This window comes from Lissotriton vulgaris, chromosome 9, assembly GCF_964263255.1.
Source record: "Lissotriton vulgaris chromosome 9, aLisVul1.2, whole genome shotgun sequence".
NCBI classification, from domain to species: Eukaryota; Metazoa; Chordata; class Amphibia; order Caudata; family Salamandridae; genus Lissotriton; species Lissotriton vulgaris.
Window position 1 is genome coordinate 608,341,640 of NC_141697.1, and position 24,667 is coordinate 608,366,306.

Consider the following 24,667-nt stretch of genomic DNA (forward strand, 5'->3'; position numbering starts at 1 on the left):
TCAAACATTAGGTGGGCAAATGACTCATGCCTATTGTCACAAAAAGGGCAATATGGTGTAGTTTGCAACGGAGGTTTCCAGCTTGCTGTTAGCTGCCCTAGTGGCAATAAAGGTTAAGAAGTGAGGCTAGAGGATCTCTAGTATCATCCCTTTGCAGGCACAAACCCGGAGTGGCAGACCTACTCACGCCAGGGACCTGGAAACTAGAGAGCTTAGTTTATGTGGTGCTCACCGCATCATTGGACAACAGAGGAAAGCACTTTACATCAAACCTTTCAACTTTCCAGATGAAACACAAGGTGATATTTACGGGTTGCAAAGTGTCGATTCCCTGATGAAGGGCATGAATTAAATGCCCGAAATGCATTGGACACGTTATAACGACATTGGCTGAACTAAACATTGTTCAAAAAGATTTTGATGAAAATGAACTAAATTTTGAAAACATGAACAAAAACTACAATGAAATATAAAAATATTCAAACAAAATTACAGAGTGGAAGTCTTTTGTCACAAGCAAAGACAACTATATGTGTGCCTGCAAAGGGATGATACTAGAGATCCTCTAGCCTCACTTCTTAACTTGCATTGACTGACGCCGTCGGACCCTCGACGTCTCCTTTCGGAGCACCATAAAATTCAAACTAACTTTCTCCTACACAGGGTATCTACCCTCAGACAAATCAGCTGTGCATCTATCCAATCCTATTTGCTAGTGGCAATAAACCCACCCTAAATTTGAAATATAATGCCCTGTCCCATGATTTATGGATCATATCTAAGTATGGTTCTCTAAAGGGGAGCTCCTTGGCCATCAGGAATTCTATGGTGGATCTACATAATTTAGAATTACTGTTTCTCCCATTTACCACCCAAGACCAATATAGCTCCTTTAGTGTCTGTTTGGGGGGGGGGGGGGGCAGTTCTATTAGCCCAGGCGTCTTCAAGGCCCAGGTCTTAAAGAAGCCGCTTAACTTCTTTAAGCCAACGGACCTTGTGCCAGCCAGGTGATACAAGAAGTTCCCTTAGGCCTTCAGCGTAACTGGACAATTCTGGTACCCTCCATATTCGTGCCCACAAGAGAAGGGGACGTAGCCTCGCCTGCTCACTTATTGGGCGTGTGCCCGCATCTAATAAGAGTGGAAGGGAGGGGGTACTATGTGGTAGCCTCATGAGGTCTTTGTGGAATTTATTTTCTAGGTGCCTCAGGAAGTCAACTTTCTGCACACCCCACAATTCAGACCCATACAGAGCAGCGCTCACCACCCTTGCCCTGTAGATGTCTAGTACAGCACCAATTGGTTTGAGGGACAAGGCACGTTGTTCCTTCAGCAAGGCCCCGGTTACCCTCTTGTGGGTCAGAAAGATCTTTTGGTGGTGGGCCTTCCAGTTCATGGAGTCACAGAGGTGGATACCTAAATAATCGAACTCTTTTACCCTTTCGAGTGGGACTGAGTCCAAGGTGGGTGGAATGACAGTTTTTCTTGGGGGGTTTAAGACCAGGAATTTAGTTTTACCTACATTAATAGCAAGACCCCTAGAAACACAGAATTTCTTAAAACTAGAGAGTAAGGATTCTAAGTGCGCATGTGTGTTTTGCGGCAGTCCTAGGCCGGCCAAACACACATTCCGTACTTAGGTTTCTTCAACTGGGCTGTATTGAACAGCTGGGTTGGAGTAACAGCACAGACTCCCTGTTCATTAATCCACGTTTTGAAAATACCCAATGCATTTCGGGTCAAACAGCCATGACCCTTCGTCAGGGGTCTATAGAAAGGAAATCAAACAGGACCAAATTAGTCACCCTTCAAAATAGCCAACAATGCTACACAATAAAATATTGTGTAGCATTGTTGGCTATTTTGAAGGATTAATGTATTGATTGACAGCACAGCATAAGAATCTCATTATGTTGGCAAGAGTGAAATTACTACGTTTAAACAACTAAATGGATTTGAAATGTTCTGAATTGAATAAACTTGAATTATCTTGAAGGAGAAAACTCAGTTTTCATTGTTATTGGAGAGCCCAGTCTAGAGGCTAGTGTCTCTAACCTCAACACTCGCTTGATTCTTAAAGGCACGTTCAGGCTACGTGCGACGACGAGGGCACCCACCAGTACATTAGTAAAATTTGTTGAAAAAAGTTCACGGAGTGCTCGGGATAACATTATTTGATATTATTTTATAACCCATTTGTTGTCACCTCCTGTGTACATGAAGCCAAACAATAGTACATTATGTGTAAAACTTTAACAAAGTAACACAAATATTAAAAATATGCCTTTCCGGGGACCCCAAAATTCCTTAAGGTGACATGAGTTAGAAATGCAAAGTCAGGAGTAAAGATAGGCAGAGCGTCAGAGAGGTTTAGATAGAGAATGGAATACACAGATAGCCGAATAGAGAGAAGGTTCAATTTCCCGAAGGGGGAGGGGATTAGAAAATAGGGGCCCTGTGCAATTGCCTATTTTCCCCATTGAAAAGTCTCTGGTAGAGGAATCTTGTGGGCTCTCCAAAACCATTGCCTGGTACAAGCAGCAGAAATCTTCACACATTAATTCATCAGAGAAAGGTGTCTGGTAAATACAATTGTCACTGAATCCAGAAACAGTGGAACATCTCTGCCCTCCTGCAGGATCTCCAGAGTACTTTAAAAATATTTTGTCATTAAAAATGAAAGAAAACATGCCAGTAGGAGGCAACATTGGTAACCTTTTTTCTATTTTATTCTAAAAGTCAAAGTAGATAAACAGTACATTTTGTTGAAAACAAAACAGCATTGCAATGAAAATATAAAGAAAGACGTTGCCTCTGCATAGACAATACCAATGTTCATTCATACACAGTGACAGCGCTAATCTAAGACTGCAGCTTTAAGAAATCTAGAAGGTTAGCAGCCTTCCCATCAAGCACTGCAGGTCCAGAGAGGTGGTTCGTTGTTTCCGGCTCTCTAAGACAGATCCCTGAAAACTGCTGGCTTTGTAAAGTTATTTCTTGAATGAACAATTCAATGTAAGTGTGTTTTTTATGTCAATGTTTACTCAATTTTTGTTTGACTTCTTTATACACAGGGCCCTTGTCCCCGTATTTCGCTTGTTCACTCTCGCTCATCCAGCTCTCTGTGTCATCATGCCTGCTCTTTTCAACAGGAGTCCCTCCTGTGGCAGGAATAAGTCCTGGAAGGATGATCGTAATGCCGTTATCTGTCTTTCAGAATCTCACTAGTTTTATCACCAAATGTAGCATCTGTCTTGAGATGTCTTACTGCAGGGTCAAATTCATGGAGAGAGGGCGTTTTAGGGCTAAACAGGTGGAAGTAGGCTGAGGCATCTCAAAGTTTGCCAGATCCTGCAGGGGAGGACAGTCTTCTGCTCGTCTGTTCCCAATGTGACCGGATCTGACCCCTCTTGATGCCTCCAGACATTCACTCTTATCATCGGCACTCCTGCTTTACGTTAAGGGATTCAACATTCAAGGCATACTTCATTTAGCTATTAATTGTCAAACAAATTCAACATTAAGGGTTTCAAGGACCTCTTACTCGACATCAGGATGTTTGCCATCAAGATCCATCTATATATGCTACGGTCTTCCCATGGAGAAAACAAACAGTCATGGGTGGAATGCATGAATTAATCTCAGCCACTGCTAATTTCTCTGGGTTACATTCCATAGCACAATGTGCTCGGGCCATTGTCTGGGTATAGCTATCGCACACAGGATCACACTGAGGGAAAACAAGTGATGGGTGGATTGCTTGATTTAATGTCAATCACTGGTAGTACAATTGTAGTTGCTAAGAAGTATCTGGCAGCTATCCATTTTTCTGTCCTCCTGATCAAGAGGAGCAGTACTAGGTGATATGGGATTGCAGAGCCTCTGTTGTGCAGCTTGCATCTTGTCATGACTTACCATTGGTGCTTGTCGCCACTCACATTCACCTCTGGTCCTGGGCATTATGGACTATTCACTCAACCCTTAGCTCAGGGCACTGCCTCTCAGGATGTTGTCTATGCTGACCTGACTGGAGGCATGCCACCCAGGATTGTGGCTACCCTGTGTGCTGCTCAGCTGTGACTACCCCCCCCCACATCACCAACAAAGCCAATCCCATCCCCATGTGGGCATTTCAAAAGCCATGACAGCATTCCACATGTAAATGGCACACTACAGAGGGATTCAGTGATCCACTACAAGATTCACAGATCCCGCAGCCGACAAAAACACCCCACCTAGGGCGTGGCCAGTTGCTTGGCTTTCCTCCCTGTTGATGAGAAAAATCCTCTGCTCTGTTTCTGTTCCTCGCCGGTGCACCTCTGCTTGGTTGTGCTCTTCAACTGTGTTCCTGGCTATCGATCTTAGACAATCTTCTAGTTGGATGCCAAGTTGATCTCTGAAGTTTTCTGCTTGTCATGCATCTTGGAAGTTCTTTTGTAGCTTCATTTCAAAGAATTTTCTCACATCCCTGGAATTCTTAAAACAAATTCCTTGCATCCTTGGAATTCTTCCACCTCATGTAGTACTGCCTTCAGAGGCATCAGGTTAATGATTACCAAGGAGTGTTAGATTTATTTGTTTGGACTTTGAAACAACTGTTGGATTCTTGAACTTCCCCTTGCGCCTATATACTTGAACTCAGCTTCGCCTTCTAAGGTGTGCTGTACTAACTTTCTCTTGTGCCTCTGCCGAATTATTTACAAATTATGAATGAACTTTTGTTTCTGTTTGATGCCTCAAGAGATAGAGCTTTAACAACCATGTATAGGTCAAGGGAACAAGACCAGTCTCATGACAAATGCTGTCTTTTAGGAAGTTTAAGGTACTGGGCCCAGGGCCAGCCTTTACCATAAGCTAGCTAGGCCCAGGCTGCAAATATTTTGCGGGACGCACAGAGCTGTGTGCAACAAGGTTATGCCAACAGCAGCACCCCTCTCATCCTGCTCCAGCCTTGTCCTTGTCCCTGCCTGTTTGTTTCTGTTGGATTTAGCAGTTTAAAGTGGTTTTAGTACTTCATTATCAGAGGGTGGGCGATGCTTTTAACACCCCTTTAGCCACCTCATTTGCCCTGTGTGAACAGGAGTTGGCACCTCCTCCCACACAGGATGGCTACTGATTAGACTGGTGCAGCGGTGAGCCTTAAAGGCTTCATTGGAGCCACTCGACAAAGGAACTTGTCCCCCAGTCGAGGAAAAAAGCCTCCCCCTGCCCCAGGCACTGTTTTTTGCAGGCAGGTGAGAAATTATCTATGCAGGAGGAGGCTCCCTCCGCAATACTGACCAGACCTCTAGGGTGTTGCAACTGAGGTGTACAGTCGAGCATGGCTTTGGCCATTTTGAATTTAGGCTAGAAATCAGGTTCTGTGTACTTTAGTGACATACACCCACAGGATGTCGTCACTACTAGGGTGGATTAGCCGCAGGACTAGATGCCCATTGATCACTAGTCCTCACGCCCACTAACACCCCCTAAATACAGGATTTAAGGGGCATCCCAGACACCAGAAACGTACATTCAACTTGACAAGCGACCTGTTTCCAGGACAAGGCAGGACTCCACAAAGATAGGCGCTAAGCTCTGTAATTGTAGCAGCCACCCAGCACCTGCTGGATTTTGACTCCACAAAGGCAACAGGCTGCTTCCAAAATGAAAACAACAGACTTCACAGGAACTACCTTGGGATAGAGAAATTAGTCCCCTGCAGGCAGCAGGCACAAACTGCTAAGTCCATGACCTTGAGGTCCTATTCCCCGTCCAGCATGTACGCTCAAAGCCATTTGGCGGGTGGATTCTGGGAACTGTAGCCCTGACCCTCAGTGACGCTTAGCTTTCTACGGCGTTCCCCATCTCCTCTGGATAAAGATTTCCTCAACTGGAGTTCTTGAAGGTACTAAGGCTTGTTAATGGTAAGTCTGACTACAACCTGCTTTACTCTACATTTCAAGAGAAGAGATTCACCTGCACAGAAGACCAACCACCCCTGTGACTCCATCATAAAGAATTTTTTTTTTAACCCTCTATTGGCACGCCTGCCAGCTCCTATGGACACGGATCCAGTTCAGCACCACGTATAGCCAAGAACACCTCTGCACCGAGTCCCCCGAGCCAGGTAATCAGATCTGCCTGGAAACTCCTTGTCCAGAGCCAGCTCCTTGCTTAAGTTCCAAAAGGTTTTGCTCAACTCGCCCGCAAGTACCTTTTTGCTTAGGTAATCATTTCAACACAGCGAGCCCGATTGACAGCTCCGTTTGGCAGCTAAAGTGCATTTATGCACTCGCTCTCCTAAGCCAGGTAACGTTTTGCTAGCTGTCGTGAACTGGTCTAGGGTCTCACGGGACCTTAACTCCAAGTGGGTTTCGTTAAACTCACTCTCTAAGTAACTAATTGTTAATGTTTTCACATTGCAAAGTACTGATCTATTTAATGCTTTAAATTTGATAACTCTTGTTATACTGTATGTATTGATTTCGTTTTGGTGTCTAAAAATATATAATAAATGAGAGTTATTTTTATAAATTGGTGTCGGATTTCTCGCCAGTCATGTCAATTACTTATCATCCATGTTGGTGATGTGAAATGCTTTACACATGTTCATCTGAAGTAGCATGTCTGCTCTTTGCCACACTACCAGGACTGAGAGAATGTGTACTGAGAGAGTATCCGGGGTCCATCTTTGTGTACTGTGCTAGTATTACATGGTAGGGCACCCCTGCCATATCACACACTTCCACCTTGCATATTAGCATATTGCATATTATAATATAATATTGCATATTAGCATATTATATAATATAATATTGCATATTAGCATATTGCATATTGCATATTTCATATTAGCATATTCTGATAGGGCCACACTTAAACCTGCTCCTTCTCAGTTTCTCTGCGATTCCCTTAATTCTTTCTTCCTTGATAAAATCAGTGCGATTAAAGCCAATATTCCCTTCCCGTCCCCTTCCTTCTTTAATCCTCACTGTCCTCCAGTCGCCGCAAGTCTGGATTCTATTCCTCTTCTCACAGCAGACTCCTTCCTCTCTATTCTCCCCCTGGTTAAGTCTGGATCCCCTCTGGATCCCTGCCCTGCCTACATTCTGAAACAGATCTATTCTGCCTGCGTCTCACCACCCCTCACTTTTCTCAATAGCTCACTTTCCCAGGGCATTGTCACTCCATCACTCAAATCGGCGGTAATCCTACCCATCTTAAAAAAACCCGGCGCTGACCCTTCGGTCCTAGCAAATTACCGCCCCATTGCACTCCTGCCTTTCCTGGCCACAGTACTGGTACCTAATGCTCCGCCCTGGATGTGGCTACACCAGGGCGTCTGTAGCAGGCCCTATGATGAAGCATGTCACATACTTCGGTATGTGAGTGAGGGCAGTTTTTTCCAAATTGGGAATTTCCCCCTGTGTATATTGATGAACTCTTCATACCCACTGTTGTTGTGAACATAGTCCTTTCAGGGGGTCTGGGGTATTGGAGTATAAACAATTTGGCCCTCTCCCCTTGTGAGTGTTAATCAAGGTACTGGAACGCCATGTAGCAAGAACTTTGGGCACCTTTGTGGAAAGTAACAGCGTCTTGGCCCCCAGGCAGGCTGGTTTCCGCCCCGCACACTCTACGGAGACCGTGGTTATATCTGTCCTGGACAACCTCAGGGAGGGTATGGACACTAGTCATCCCCAGGCCTTGGTCCTCCTCGATCTCTCCGCCGCTTTCGACACGGTGGACCATGCCATCTTACTGTCCCGTGTCGGAGCGGCGGGAATCAAGGGCTCGGTTTTGGTCTGGCTGTCCTCCTTCCTGAGTGTCCGCACTCAAGCAGTTCGCTTGGGTGACTATTCGGCGGACTTCCGGCCAGTGCAGTGCGGGGTTCCCCAAGGATCCTCCCTTTCCCCTTTGCTATTTAATCTCTACATTGCCCCTCTTATTTTGGCTCTCCAACAGCTGGAGGTCTCCATGTACAATTATGCGGATGACCTCCAGCTAATTTTTTCTTTATCCTCCTCCCCTGCATCTATATCCAATTTTCACTCTGTTATGACCTTCATTCAGGACTGGATGAATCACAACCACCTGAAACTCAACCCCGATAAAACGGAGTTGGTGTTGACGGGTGGTTGCTCCAGTCCATGGTCCTCTCTTTTTTGGCCCCCCTCCTTAGGTCCCCCACCTACTCCTTCCTCCTCTGTTAAAACTCTCGGTTTCAAACTCAATGACCAACTTTCCCTTCACTCCCAAGTCAGTGCGGTTGTGTCTTCAGCTTTTCTTTCCCTCCGGACAATTCGCAAAGTCTCTAGGTTCTTTTCCCCTTCTGCTCTTAAACTTATACTCTTGGCGATGGTGACATCCCGCTTGGACTATGGCAATGCCCTTTATTGTGGCATGCCGGCGTACCTGGTGAGGCGTCTCCAGCTGGTCCAGAACCAGGCGGCCCGCCTGATTTTTAATCTATCTAAATCGCATCACGTCACCCCCCTCCTTAAATCCCTACACTGGCTCCCCATACAGCAACGTGCCCAGTTCAAGCTGGGCTGCATTATTTTCAATGTCCGGTCTGGCTCTGCCCCTGCCTTCATCACTTCTGCAATTCACTCTTACACCCCATCTAGGGAATGGCGCTCGTCCTCCCAACAACTCCTCGCAGTCCCCCGCTTTAAACGGAAAAAATGGGGAGGCTCCAAATTTTCTACTCTTGCCCCTGCCTTCTGGAATACTCTACCGATCCACTTGAGATCCTGCCCTCAATATTCCCTCTTCCGCAAGGCACTCAAAACTTTTCTTTTTACTCAGGCCTTTTCTTCTTAATGCCCCCCTGGCTTCCTAGTCTCTTCTGCTCTTTGGGTTTTGTAGTACTGCATAGCGCCATGGAACCGCTTGGTGTACGTGCGCTATAGAAATATTTTTAGACTCAAACTCAAACACCCTATTTATGACACAGTATTTTCATCAAATGGCATTTAGTCTATGATATTCTGGTACCTTACCACAAAGTTAGGCGCATTAACGAGGGTGTCCTAGAAGAGTCTGTTTTTAGAGGTAAACATGCATTTTGCCCACTAGTCTATTGACTTGAATATCAGCCATTACTTCGTGGTGCAGTACATCGGTATGTATACAGCCTTGTTAGATCACTCTCCACACTACATCAACAAAATAAAAAGGGGTGCCACTTTATATAATCCTAAACAGTAAGGCCTTGATTTTGATTGACCCTTATTAATCCCTATTATTTCCCCATGCAAAATTTACCATTTTCGGGTGCCCCTGTTGGTAAATCTGGAGCAGGGAAAATAATAGGATTACATGCTGTTGGGGAATAACGTGGGGATCGGTACTTCTGCATCAATTTCCTGCATTTTTCTCCCAGTTATTTTGCATGGAGATTCTGGCTGATTTCAGCTCCAAAATCTCTGTGCGTCATCAAACAAAACTTGAAATTCCAATGAGTCCAGTTACACCCATTCTTGGGCTCATTGGAGCTTGCTGGCCACTTGTAATAAGGGCCCTCGTCTCTCTGAAGAGGAACTTCATCCAGACCCAAGTAGCAGGAGATATATACCTTAAAAGCAATATACCTGCTGGCATAAAAAGCAAGGTGCAGAACACTGTTTCTTTCTATCTTATTTATATTTTTTAAAGCTTTATGTTGACCTGAACAATGCGCCAGGGGTCCACATTATTTTTCTCGGTGAAATATTCAGTCCTATGCATTGATCTCTGCATGTCTTCCCCAAGCTATGTGAACATGTGCCATATTTCTCTCTTCGTTATTCAGTTAGGCACTTTTTTTGAATACTCCAAGGTCGTGTTGGCATTCTAAAGGCTCCTAAATCGGTCATGTTGGGAATTTTTTTTCTGGATCATTCAAAGAAAGCTTGATCGCATTATTCGGCCAGTCTCACAGAACCTCTGTACATTTTCTGTCCACATTACTATCCTTCAAATGGGAGGCGTGGCTTGAGCGCCAATGTGAACAGCAGTGGACCTCGGAGCTCCTCCTCGGCCGCCTTCTGAAATCATTGATCCTGTGATTTAATCGGGGGCCCCACTACGGCAACCGATAGCGGAGCAGCTGGTGCCTGCCTGGCGACTAGTTAGGGACGCTGGCGAGGTCGGAGAGGGGAGCAAAACAAGGTTTTTCCCTCCTGCTGAAGCCTGCCTGACCGTGACACAAAATGACGGCCCACACGGCGGAGCTGACACCGGACGGAGAGATAGGCGGCTGCTGAGAGTGAGTGCCCCAGGACTGTCACTGCAAGAGTGCGCTAGTGGCTGGGAGGTGGTAGCGACCTCCATTGGCGTTGGTCTGCGGCTGGGAGCAGCAGGAGAGAGCGCGCGATACCTGACCAGCCGGCGGTGATTGCCTTGTCCTAAAATGGCGGCGAGTGGGACATCCCCCGCGCTGGGATGAGACCCTCCGCATTTGAATCTAGCGCCACACAGGCCCACCAGAGCTGCCTGGAGGCGATTGCTGCACTGTGCGGCTACGCGGACGGCACCCAGTGACATTGTCGATAAGGAGCGGAGGGTTGGCCAGTTGAGAGGCGCTGTGGCTGACTGTGCACCACTAAGCCCTGCAGGGAGCCGGGAACGCAAAGCGTGCGAAAGGCCTGGGGTCTGATGAGCGACTCTGGATGGCCTAGCGCTGCCTGAGACTTTACTAAGGGCACAGAGAAGAGAGTGCCTGGCACCTGGTAAACCCCAATGAATGCTGAATGATATGGCGCAAGGGGCTGCTGGTAGACACTGGGCGGACCGTGTATGAGCTCCTTTGGACTACATGATAACCGGGAAAGCGGACTGCTGTTTGGATGGGGAGGCCTGCGTTGGGGTTTGCGCTGCTGACGGTGTGAAGGCCTAGCGCTGAGGAAAGTGAACACCTGGGCTGGACTGCAGCTAGGGTGGAGGGACCCACAACTCCAGGTACATGGGAGTGTCCTGATGAGGTGCCCGAGTACTCTCCGCACCTCTGGGGCGAGCACGGAGACCTGCCCACACGCGGAGAGGACAAGCTAGACGTTTAACAGTGCTGTTCCTGTTTACCAACGGGGGGTTGCTCTGGAAGGCCCTGCTCCCTGTTAACTTGAGACCCTGAGGGAATACACTTGGAGTCATCGCGAGGAGAGATCAGCGGCCCAACAGGTTTCTGGCGAGGCCTAGGTGGCACTACCTTGGTGGGAGTACGGATACTACGCCACCTATCTGGGGAAGAAGAGGCTCATAAGCTCCCTTTATATTACTGGCTTCTGCTGTTCACGGACTCCAAGATGAGCAGAGTGTCCAGAAAAAAGGGTTTTGAAGTCCTGCAGATGGAGTAGACAGATCAACATACAGATGACGATGACACAGCCACAAGGGAGCGAGGGCCTGGCCAAACCGGAGACCCGTCACTAGGAGATATTATGCAGGCCATTCTTGCTTCGCGGGAGGTGCTGGAGGCGAGGATGGCTGCCATTGGCTCAGATCTCACTCTATTGAAAGATGATCACCGAAAACTCAAAGAGAGAGTGGCAACCAACGAAACTAACATGAAAGATGTACCAGACACAGTAGCCAACCTTCAAGCCTCGCTGAAAGAAGTGGTGAATAGGGTCAAAGGGCTGTAGATGAGGGCTGAAGACAGTGAGGGGCGCTCACGACGAAATAACCTCCGTATCGTGGGAGTTCCAGAGCGTGAGGAGGGGTCTGGCCCAGTTCCGTTTTTGGAGACCTGGCTGAAAACGGAGGTGGCCCCGGAAGGTTTATCACCCATTTATGCGTTGGAACGTGCACACTGGGTCCCGGCTCGTGCGCCGAAACCGTGAGCTCCGCCCCGCCCTCTGGTGGTGCGACTACTGCACTACAGGGATCGAGACTTTATACTACAGAGAGCCCGGTACCACCAGAATCTACAGATTAGGAATAGTAGGGTGATGATCTTCGCGGATTACACTCTGGAAGTGCAGCGACAGAGGGCTTCTTTCATAGTAGTCAAGCGAAAGGGGAGCCAGCTATGTATTTCTTATGCCATTCTGTTCCCAGCTCGCCTCAGGATCACTGCGGACTCGGATGTGCACTTCTTTCTCACTCCGAAGGCTGCATGGGACTGGTTGGAGGTCCGGGGCGGCGTTGGAGCACGCTCACAAAGGCCCACTTCCCCTCGGGCTCGGTTGCCCCATTTGTCGCCGCCGCAGAGACCCCTCTCCCCAGCTGAGAGTCAGCAGGAACGTGACAGAGCGGTGCGAGCAGTGGCGCACATTAGCCAAGGTGAAGTCAGTCTGGCTAGCACTGGCACGGATAATGAGAGGGCTGGGGTGGAGAGCTCGGGATCGAGCAGTGTCCTGGGACTTTCTGATACCGAACTTCCGGATGTTACTCCAGACAGCAGATGGGTTGTTTGGATGAGCGAGCTACAGGGGGGTAGAAGCCACAAGATGATTAGCAGCCAGAAGTGACACTGAGACATAAGGGCCCGGCTGCTGTGCCACAGAGGGAATCCACAACAGATGTGGGGCCCGAGAGGTGCTTTAGTTATAATGGAGGGGGCCGGGGGGGGAGGGGGGGGGGCTCTGAGGCCATCGGATGAGAGTTACACGCCACCTCCTTTCTTTGTTTTATTGTATGAATATCTTTGTTTGGATGGGGACCTGTTCTTGTGTGCCTGTCCTGGGGACTGGGAGTTGGGTAAAGTTTGACATTAGGGGCGGAAGGGGGGATCAGACATGGCGCTACGGGGGCCATTTGGGGTCAGGAACTTGACTTACAGCCATGGGTACCTCTGTAGGAATCAAAATTATGTCCTGGAATGTATGGGGGATGCACACCATGGGACGGCGGCACAAAATTCATGCCTACCTGGTGCGTAGAGGGGTGCAAATTGCACTACTGCAAGAAACCCACTTGACAAAGTCAGAAGGAGTGGTGCTACAGCGTCACTGGAGGGGGCAGGTATTTCACACCACATATTCGGCCTATGCAAGAGGGACCTTGGTATGGGTGCGAGCTGGGGTTCCATTATATTGTGTTAGGCAGATCATAGATACCGACGGCCGATTCACGATAGTTGCGGGGCGGCTTGATGGCCGGGATATTACGTTAGGAAGCATATATGCTCCTAATACTGAATAACCAGGTTTCTTGGCGCATTTATCGCAGGAATTGGCAAATGTATTGTCAGGCCTTATACTCCAGGGGGGAGATTTCAATTGCATTACTGATATAGACCTGGACCACTCTCATCCTCCACTCCCTGACACTCCTGCTCATAGGATTGCTGAAGCCCGACAGTACTGGCAAAGGCAATGGGGACTGATTGACACTTGGTGGGTTCATCACCCGGGGAACGGGACTACTCTTATTTTTCAGCTATGCATGAGTTGCATGTCCGCTTGGAAGCTATCCTTTGCTCACCTTATGTGCATATGACGATCGTGTTGAGTGAGTACTTAGAAAGGACGACATCTGATCACAACCAGTTACTGGTGTTCTTGAACTGGGTTTGGGTACAGTCCACCATCCCTAGCTGGCGTCTCCGCCCGGAAACCCTGGAAGACCAGGTCTTCAGAACCACCATAGGTAATGCTATTGAGGAATACTTTCAACACAACACCAACACGTCCACTAGCCTACATAACGAGTGGGATGCCTTTAAAGTCGTGATTTGAGGGCGTTGTATTGGGGAAGAGGTGGGAGTACGTAAAACCTCACTCAGTGATGTGCAGACGGCGGAACAAAAGCTCAGGGACATAGAGAAGGAAAGACCTGGACGGGAGGATAAACAAGAAGAACTTCTGGTGGCTAGAGAAGAGGTAGCGGCACAAGTGGAGCGACTCAGGTGTCACGATCACAGGGCATACGCGGCAAGGGCACACGCTGAGAGGGAAAAATCTGGGGCACTTTAGCTTGGCTGGCTAACCCTCGCACAGAGGGACACGAATCTTAGAGCTGCACGCTGAGGGTGGCGCAGTATACTATGGACAACAGGCTACCAACACACAATTTCTGGAATACTACACCACACTATATCAAAGTAGGCTAGATCAGGAGTTCTGGAGGAAGGGGGCTTCCTAGACATTGAACTGCAGCAGAACGAGGTGGAGGATGCTGTGAGCTTGGGTCGGCCAGTGGAGTTGGGAGAGATCAGGGGAGCCATAAAGCGCATGCCCAGGAACAAAACCCCGGGCACTGATGGGTTACCGTGTGAGTTTTATGCCCCATATGTTGACCTGTTGGCCCCCCGCTGGTAACCCTCTACAACAGATTAAAGCAAGATGGCTACCTGCCTAGATCAACAAAGGAAGCAGTAATTGTACCCCTCCTCAAGCCTGACAAACCGGCGTGGGACCGCACAGCCTATTGCCCTCTGGCGATGCTTAATCTCGATGATTAGATCTTGAGTAGTGTTCTGGCCAGTCGACTGATGGCTCACATGACAACACTTGTGCACGAGGAGCAGGCTGGGTTTATTCCTTCTCGGAATACGGCCATGAATATACGAAGACTGTGCCAACCGGTACATGGCTTGGTGGATGAGGGGGGAGAGGCATGCATACTATCGATTGACATTGAAAAGGCCTTCGATAGTCTTGAGTGGCCACATCCGTTAAGGGTCTTGAGGGCATTTGGCCTGGGTGAGGGGTTTGTGGCCTGGACGAAAATTCTATATAACCGCTCGACGGCCAGGGTTCAAACGGGGGGGGGGTGTGATTTCTGAAGCCTGCAGGGTGGGCAGGGGGACGAGGCAGGGATGCCCGTTGTCTCCCCTTCTGTTCGCCCTGGCCATCGAGTCATTGGCTGTGTCGGGGGGTATTAGGGGGGATTGGACGGGATGGGTCAGACAAACTACATTGCTCTATATGCAGACGATCTTTTAATGTTCCTCGCCAATGCTGCTGGGGAGTTACAGGGTGCCCGTGAATTGCTGGCTAGACTAGGGCAGATGGCAGGGCTCACAGTTAACTGGAACAAGACGTGCCTTTTCCAGGTGCGTGGGGGTAGAACTGACCTGCCAGTTGGACTAGATGTGAGATGGGAAAGCAGTTGCTTGCCTTATTTAGGAGTCAGAATTCATCATGAGCCTTCTGACTTATTCGAGGGCAACGTGGGGGGCGCATTAAGAGCCACTAGGAGTAATTTTGATTTTTGGGGAGATTGCCTTCGTCAGTAATGGGGAGAGTGGCGTTGTTAAAGATGGTGACCATGCCCCGTCTACTCTACTATTTTGGAGCGTTACCGCTTGGATCCCTGGAAAATACTGTGCCCAACTGAATACAATGGTTACTGATTTTTTGTGGAGCTCGGGGCGATGCAGAGTGGCGCTGAGCACTATGATGCGCCCTAGGCGGGAGGGAGGATTAGCAGCTCCTGATTTTGAGGCATATTATCACGCGGCCCAATTTCAATGGTACGCGGTGGATGGCGGGGAAGTTGAGGGCAGAGGAGAACCAGAGGGGTATGGACCTGGGCCTTCGCCAGCTCGCTCTGACTCTTCTCCAGCTGCCGTTACATGAAAGAGAGGTGCCGAGGGATCTGTGGGTGGTGCGTCAATGTTGGAATCGTGCCAATAGAAATATTGGGTGGGCCCTCATACGCACCTCAGATCCCATTATGGCTCTGTGAGGTGTTACCACACGGAGGGGATTGGCAAAGGTTGCGAGACTGGGAAGACCAGGGGATCTCCAATCTCGGGGACCTCTATGAAGATGGAATCCTCATACCCTTTCAAGATCTCATGGAAAGATATGAAATTCCCGAACAAGACTTTCTCTTGCATGCAGCGTTGACGGCTGCTATTCATAAGCACTGGAAAAAAGGGGTAGTCAAGTCAAAGAAGTCAAGTCAAAGAATTTATATAGCGCGCTACATACCCAGAGGGTCTCAAGGCGCTTGAGGAGGGGTGGGGAATTACTTGTCAAATATCCAGTTTTTAAGTTGCTTTCTGAATGCTAGGTGGTTCTGGGTAAGGCGAAGGTGGGTGGGAATTGAGTTCCAGGTTTTAGCTGCCAGGTAGGAGAAGGATCTGCCTCCCATGGTGGTTTTGTTGATGCGAGGTACCGTGGCGAGGGCTTGGTTGGATGATCGTAGTTGGCGGGAGGGGGTGTAGAAGGACAGTCGAGAGTTGAGGCATTCTGGTCCGATTTCGTAGAGTGCTTTGTGTGCGTGGGTTAGGAGCCGGAAAGTGATCCTCTTATTGACGGGGAGCCAGTGGAGGTTTTTCAGGTGATCAGAGATATGTTCTTTACGTGGGATGTCTAGTATGAGCCTGGCTGAGCCGCAGGCCTTTCTCCCCTGTCAGTATGTGGTCACCTCAGCGGGGAAGGTTAAGGCGGTCACCTGTCTCTATAAGAGAATTACGCAGGGGTCCAGAACTCTTTTAGAGGGGCTGCGCATTAAATGGGAATTGGATCGAGGGACATCCATAGAGGAGAAGCCGTGGTAGATGTTGATGGAACGGGCTTGGAAATGCTCCCGGAACGGGAGATTTCAACTAATACAATTTTACGTGTTCCACCGAGCGTACCTGACCCGTTTTAAACTTAATTAGTTTTTCGGATTCCGCATAACCTGTCCGCAGTGCAAACTGGAAAATGCTGCACTTCTCCACATGCTCTGGGAATGTCCTCTGTTACACAGGTTTTGGGGGGAGGTCATGTCCAAATTACAAGAGGTAACGGATAGGGGTCCACAGCTGACTCCGGGTGTTTGTCTGCTATACTGGTTTCCACACACTGCCCGTAATAAACTCACCAGTAAATTCGAAGACTTAGGGTGAATCCTAGCTACAAGAGATATTACTAGCCATTGGAAAGCGGTTACTATGCCCAATGAAGCGTGATGGTTACGGGAATTTATAAAGTGGGCGGACTGTGAGGGGATCTTCCGATTACAAATGGTGCGGAGAACCAATAATGACAAATTGCTTGAGGCGGCTAGGGCCTGGGTGGCGAGGGTGGACCTGCTAAAGAATCCGACTGACGACGATGACTGACCTTCTGAGAGGGGGGACTTCTCCTACTGCACTGGAGCATTACCTTTGTAGTGTGGGTGGGGAAGATGTCGGGCGAGATGATTGTTATGAGAGCATCCCCCTTGATGGGGCCCTGATCACTGACACCATACTTTGAATTGGATGGCAGGAGTACATGCTGCGTGACATAGGAGATAAGGGTGGGGAGCGACATGTCTGATGGGTGGGGGGGAGGTCCTGGGGGGGAGGAGGGAAGGGGGGGCTTGTTGTGTTTTGTTAGTAGATTGTAAGATGTGAGGAGGAATTAGACAATGCACAAGCCTAGAGCAATATCGACTTGACGTCCAGGTCAGAACTGAAGGTTGGAATGGCATGGACTATTATACTGTATAGACAAAATTCATGAAGAAATGAGTGCTGAGGATTAGGATGGAGATAGACGGATTGTGAGGCTGACATATTAGGATTACTGTCTGTTAAGCATTGCAAGGTGAAATGTACTATGGAACTGAGGTATAACTGTCTAAATGATTGAAAATATGAATAAAATCGTTTTTAAAAAAAATTACTATCCTTCAAATGGTGGTCTTGTTTTTCACATCTGGTGTTTGAGACAACCGTAGCTGGTTTTTCAGACTATTACTTAAAAATCATACTCCCTGTTTTCCATTTTTACTGATTTTTACAAAATACAGACAGAAAACACTGTCTCTCCTGTCTGTATTTATGCTGAGATTAATGACTATCAGGCCAGTTACAGTACATATGATAGCATGGGGAGCTACAAACCCCAATGAGATGTACTTAAATTACTGCATATCTCAACATGTATATGTGTTAATACACAATTTTTTTTAATGTGGGTTTATTATTTTATTACTTTTGGCTGTGCAATGTCCTGAATCCTGACAGGCATCAACGTTTGAGTCCACCTTTACCCATTAAATAAATGCAGAAATATAGGAGTTATCCTCTCATCTGTTGACAAACCACAAAAGAAACCTGGATGAATACCAATAAGATGGCTCAAAAATAATTATGGATAAATACAGACGGAAATGTTCCAAAAATAAATACCATAAAACCAGGAGCCCTAATTATATACAACTATAGAGAGGCTTTTGATCAGTCGACTTTAACCTTTAGTTAGTTCAATTGGCTTACACATTTTGCTTCTGGCCACCACAGCATACAGTATGGGGTAGAGCACAGCTTTCCAAACTTTTCATGTTGGTGACACACCTTTTTGCCAAAATAAATTCAGGGACACGGTAACGCGAGCGAGCAAGTCCGAACCACTACGGGGGGTGGTTCGCATGGTTAAATTGATGCACCGGCAGCACAAGGGACATGTAAATAGGTCCCTAACTGTGTAACACACAACCCCACGCACACACACAACCCCACACACACACAAACCCACACACACACAACCCCACACACACACACAACCCCACACACACAACCACACACGCACAACCCCACATACACACAACCCCATACACACACACACAACCCCACACACACACAACCCCACACACATTTGAATGTATTTTTTTTATATATCGCAAACTCGACTCGAAGGTGTCAGAGCGCTTTACACGAGCAGCAGTTGCGTTACATTGATTTTAGGCACCGGAAGATTATGTGATATGCCCAAAAGTTAAAAGAAATAAAAATTTTAAAGACACTGATGACGGAATTAAACTTATGAATTATGCTTAGATTTCGCACATTTTACAAACATTGATTGATAAAATGCATAGCATACTCCGACACCCAGCTACAACAAGGCACTGGACAATGTGCACAGATCATGAATCTGATTTCTTTCCTGATGTTCTAACTGACTGCATACATCACTGAGTCTAAACTGGATCACTGTCAGTTGAACAATCAAAGTCAAACAGAACAGAGACATTGAGGAACTGAAATTGTTTGTACAACGGAGGCACACCACGCCACTCTATCCTGCTCTGAGTCAAAGTCAGCTGCGAGCACTTTCTGTAGAAATATCTATCCTGGTAGACGTTGCAGGGACTTGTTCAGAGTGGAAAAAGTTTTCAGCCACCAGCATTTCTCAAACCTTTCTGGGAGCCCATGGCTGGCTTTTTCGTGGTCTCCTGGGTGTCCAGAGTTGCAGTACATGGAAGATGAACTGCTGGAACAATTACTGGATTCAGAATTCTGACGAGTTCTATGGTACTGATTTTTGGCCATCAGCCAACTAGTCGATGGTACGGATGTCATGTTCCAGCAAAACCGAGACATTGCCCAAGTACGTGAATTCTGGAAATTAGAAGCAGATACCTGCTTCGTAAAAGGCGGGCTTTTCTCGCCTCGGTGAGTCGCTACTACTTCTAACGGGCAATGACTATTCCAGGTTGAAGGAAAACCTACTTCTGTGCAGAGCGCGCTGACCAAAGAAGTTAAGCAAAACAAACAACTACAATTCTCCTTGCTCTCTGTCACAGGATTCTTGGATGCTCTAGCCGTTAGGACACATCCTCTCCCCTGTTGCAGCCATTAACAGGAGGGTCTGAAGATGTTTCCTAGGAAGGATTCTACGTCATGTGGATTCTTAACCGTGTAAACAACGGAGACCACAGGAGCGCATTTAGAAAACGGCACCAGTATATTAATATTCATTGCAAGGGCTGCGCCTCCCCTTTGGAAGTCACCGCAAGGGGCCTGCAGAACCAGAGATTAGTCACGGATCCGCCTCCCGCGAGACGCGCCCCAAAGCACGTCTCGAGGGGGCCTGACTGGAGAGCGCCTGGACGCCTTCATGAGCAAGAGGACTGCGCGCATGGTGAGCCTCTTCGTGACGCCCAGAGTTACTCTAGATGGGGTGAATGTGCCGCTCTCATTACATTCCTGGATACTAGGACGGAGGTACCGAGTTGCTCGGAGGCACTCGATCGACCTCTAATGAACATCCCGCTCGCTACTCAATGTGCAAGGTGCACCGACGCCACGTACTTCCGCGGAAATATCCCACGCGCGAGACACCTACGTATGGGGCGCGGCACAGTAACGTGTCGCACCACACACTTTGGAAAGCTGTGGAGGGTCTGCACACTTTGCCAATTGGCTATGTTCACTTTGAGTGACTGCACAAAGCCTCTGTGCATTGTTAAAACCTGCCTAAAAACAGTTCCTTTCTCCTCAGTGACAACTCTGTGTTGAAGTGTGTTTGAGTTGATTTATTTTTTATATTAACTTTGAACATCAGCTAGTAAAAGCAATTTATTTTCTGTCTCCTTTTTAAAGTGGCTGTTATAACTGTTTTGGGGCCACTGTAACTTTGTAGCTGTCTGCAATTTGAGTGCTTGGCTAGGTGACAATATATTCTTGTCTGCTACACAAATAACAACAAATTACTAATTTGAAAGGCGTCATCACTAATACAATTGCCACATCAGTGAATGTCTTTTTAATTTACTTTAATATCATTTTTTCATACATATGGCGGCCACATTTAAAAGGGTCCACTTTTTATTTTCATTTTGACGCATATGCTTGCAACAACAACAAAAAATTACAATCACACCAGTTTCAGAAGGCCAGACTGGCTTTTCCAGTGCCTGTTTATACTGTATCGGACTCTGCATGTGTCTTGTCCTTTGTATTCTGACCATGTCTCCTTCCCATGTCTTCAGACCCTGCAGTGGTTTTCTTTTCCAGGCTATTGTTAGGTCATGTACTTGTCTGCATGCCATGCTGTCAGATCTTATACGTGTTCCCTTTCTTTGCTATCTGGTATTGTATACGTCTGCAGTTCAAGATATCAAGCAGTGTACCCAATGGCTCTTTTCAAGCTATTGTATCACGTATTTTCCTTTCCTTTTCATCGCAGAGGTTCTTGTATATATGTCTAATTTCCATTATATCGTGTTTTCAACCTGACATCTTCCCAAGGAATTAGATTACGGGAATGTTTTGCTTTGTTTTTAGCAGATACCCAATCGGATCGCGTACAGAGTGCGTGTTACGTTTCCATGCTATTACATCATGAAGCTAGGCATGTGAAAAACACGTTTGTGTCTGATGTTTTAACGTACTTGTATTCGGTATGTCTCCTGTCCACAATCTCAAACCATGGCCGGGTTACTCTGGCCATGCTAGAAAGCTCCTGCTCGTTTTGACCTGTCCATGATATGAGACATCCTGGGGTATTCGTTTCCCCCTAAAAGGTCCTTTGAGGTTTATACTGTCTATGCGTGCAAACCTCGCAGGGGTTGTCATGTCCATGCCTGCAAACTTTGCAGAGTTTGTTGAGTCCGGCAGGCCTTGCAAGGATTACTGTGTTACCTCCTGCATGCCTTACAAAGTGTGTTCTGTCCATGCCTGCAGGCCTTGTGAGATGTCTTGTATCCACATCTACCAGCCTTGTAAGATGTATTCTGTCCATGTCTGTAGGCCTTGCGAGATTTGTTGTGTTCATGCCTGCAGGCCTTGCGAGGTTTTTTTGTGTCCTTGCTTGCAGGCTTTGCTAGGTTTGTTCTGTCCAGGTCTGCCGGACCTGTAGCTTTTTTCTGACAGTGACAGCACTTGTGAAGTTTTTTTATGTTTCTTCTGTTCATGACAGTAATGCTCGCAATGTTTGTTATGTCACTGCCAGGTGTTTAATGTCCAGGTTAGTTGGGGTTTTCTATTACATCTGGCTTATGCAAATGTCTCCAGTCACATCCATCATGAATCTATATTTTACCCCCTCCCAGCTTCAATCTCTCCAAGACGAAGCAGAAAAAGATTAATGTATGGGATCGGATAGCGATAGGGCCTGTACCTGCAAGGTAATCTAAGATACTAACCGACACGATGGAGTTTGCTAGAGAAAAGCGCAATGCGCACTCCAAAAAAACAGAAAGCGAAAGGCAAGATTTGTCATCTATGCTAGCAAAAGACCTCTAAGCAAGGCGTAAGCACACCACACAGTAAGAATGCCTTCAATAAACATACATTTAGAAATTAATCAGTTTCACAAGAACATGAATTATAAATCATTCCTGAAAAGAATTCTGCGTGAATTCCAGTCTGAGAAGGGTGATTCGCCCTCATTTCAGCAACGTACATTCTCCTATCCCCTGCCAGGGTAGGAAGGGGGAGGTTAATTCGCAGGCATGAATATGCAAATCAGGTTTATTTCTGCTCTTTTCACTGACAGTAAATGAGGTGGCTGCAAAACAGCTTCCTCTTATATTTAAAGCTTGTCTTTTGCCCTCGCTTCTCTTCTGAGCATCACAGGATACTTGTTGCTGCGGTCTCTGACCCTGCACACAGTTACTGCATCATCCTCTTGCGTGAGTCTAGGGTTCTTGAACTCTTCCATACAATCCACAGGGCTTTCCCTGAATATGTTCCCTTTGAGTCGCAAAACGTGGTATTTTCTTACATTAGAAATTACAGCTTTTCACAAAACACAAGCCCAGAAACCCGGACACATCTTAGTTTCATGTGTTTAAGAGGCATGATAAACAAGAAGATTATGATGTCATTACTGTTCAACCATTTATTTCGATTTTTGGATTGGCTATCTATGATGTCTTGAAAGGTGGCTTCATTACGTGGTCCCATCATTTCCCTGATAACTCTACTCCCTCCTAGATTTACCAAGTTTAGGGGTAGCTCTAACTCTGGGGTTCAGCTGTAATTGCACAATACAAGGGGAACCCTAAGGTTCCCCAGAGAAACCAAGGCAATTATTTATATCAGGAGTGATCCCTGTGGTTATCCTTCATTTTCCACCAGAGTTTCACTGGAGATTTTAGCTGCTTTCAGCAGCCACTGTTCACGAGTGAAGAGTACCAGATCCACAAAGTTACCATGGGCCTTGTAATTCCGATTGGACCGCTAACTGGTGTTACTGACCCATCAGCATTAAAAAGGAACCCTTCATGTAGGCCTATTATCCATCGAGGCGGTCACCAGTCTCTGGTATCGACATGGTGCAGATTTTACTGTGGGGATGTCAGTCTATTATGTGACAGTCAGCCATGCAAAAGCACACTTTAAGTCATACAGCCTAAATGTTTCATTGGTACAAGAGGTGAGAACAAGGATACTTTATAGCTTCACATAATGAAAAATAAAATCTAGGGAGTATAGCACCTCCTAGCCAATCAAATCTTCACTAGGTTATTCAAGAAATGTCTGAAAACGGGTGTCAGGGAGCGGAGATTCAAGGCAAATCCTATTCATTGTTTGGAGATTGATCTCATTCATTGTTTGAATTTTAACTGACAGCCATTCATGGATTTTCCCACTTTTATCTGAGTGCCAATTTGGAAAGATGAATCAGAACAGCACAGGCAACAATGGTCTACGTTTATAGTGCTTTGTCAATGTTTGTTATCATTTGTTTAGCTTTTTAATACTGTAATCGTATTGTCCTATCTATGTAATATTATATTGTACTTTTAGTGTTGCCCGGGCTCCTGGAGGTTCAGGTTGTTTTTTAAACTCTGTCTTTTGAAAAAAAGAATGTTTTGCTGATGCTGAGGGGAAAGGTCTTGGATCTCTTGGCATGAACTCTTCATGATGATAAAACTCAAATAATTAAGAGATTTAAAGAAATAAAATGGTCTGATGATACCATAAAGAAGCTCGAAACAAGTTTGATATAGACCCTGTGGACTCGTTATCGGCTACTGGTAACAGACAGAAGTTTCTATCCTCCTGTAAATTCTGAAATTCAATGCACAAGCACCTGGCTAAAGATTTCTCTTCAAACAAACAATGGAGCATCATTCAGATTGACAAAGATTTAAGATTTTAAGTAAAACATGTGTAATACAATGGATATTAATATGGATTGAGATATTTTGGTTGTCATGCTCAGCGGGTGTGATATCTCCCTATATTGAGAAATGGTATTAAAACTAACTTGGAATAATTTCATTTTGACTTAAAAATATTCATACTTAATTGAATGATATACATTTTCCTTGTATATAAAACATTTTGGCATGTGTCAAGAGCCTTGAAAAAGCCCAACTTTGGTCAAAAGTACTTGATGTGATGAAGCAAGGGGCAATCCTGCCTAGAAAAGATGATTGATAATTTGATATGAAGGAGAGTGTTTTGAGGTTTGTACTCAGGAGTTGCTCCATCGTGCTCCTTTATTGCCCTTCCCTGTTCAGCCTCTCAGTACCTTATAGTTGATTGTGCCCACAACGCTATAATCTTTCCCTGCTTCTTTGTCTCCAGTGCTGTGATTTAGTCCTTCCACTATCTTTTCCCTTTTACTTTCTCAAACCAAATCATCAAACCCTTTTGCCAAGTAGTCACTGGTTTTTCTCAATACTCCCTCTGTATTCTCTTTCCCTGACGTGACTCTAATCCTCCTTGCTTGTTTCTATGTCCACTTTTTGAAGACTCCCCATCTGGCTTTGTCCGTCCAGCTGTTGCTCACTATCTTAATAAAATTTACACAACCAGCTATGCTTCACTGATACAGTCTCTGAATCCTTCCCACTGCTCTCAGAACTCAAAGTATATGAGTCTTGTCTGGTGACTGTTAGCAAATTCCATCAAAAAGTGTCGACCCGCTGTTTGCAGTTCAACAAAGGGTTGCACAGCCTGATACACTAGTGTTCAACACTTAAACCAAAAAGGTATTTTTGGGATATTAATTATCACAAAGGTAATAGTTTATTTTGTTTTCATGCTATGTTGTTGTCACAGGAGTTGGTATGGTGGGGCAGAGATTCACGAT

General features: G+C 46.5%; 1 protein-coding gene and 1 pseudogene across 1 annotated transcript in view; both read right to left on the bottom strand.

The window, feature by feature from the left end:
• Positions 1–24,667, bottom strand: part of SPTBN4 (spectrin beta, non-erythrocytic 4) — a 1,634,043-nt gene that overhangs the window by 914,899 nt on the left and 694,477 nt on the right. The window lies entirely within an intron of this gene.
• Positions 18,935–19,197, bottom strand: LOC147691955 (pancreatic progenitor cell differentiation and proliferation factor-like protein pseudogene; annotated as a pseudogene).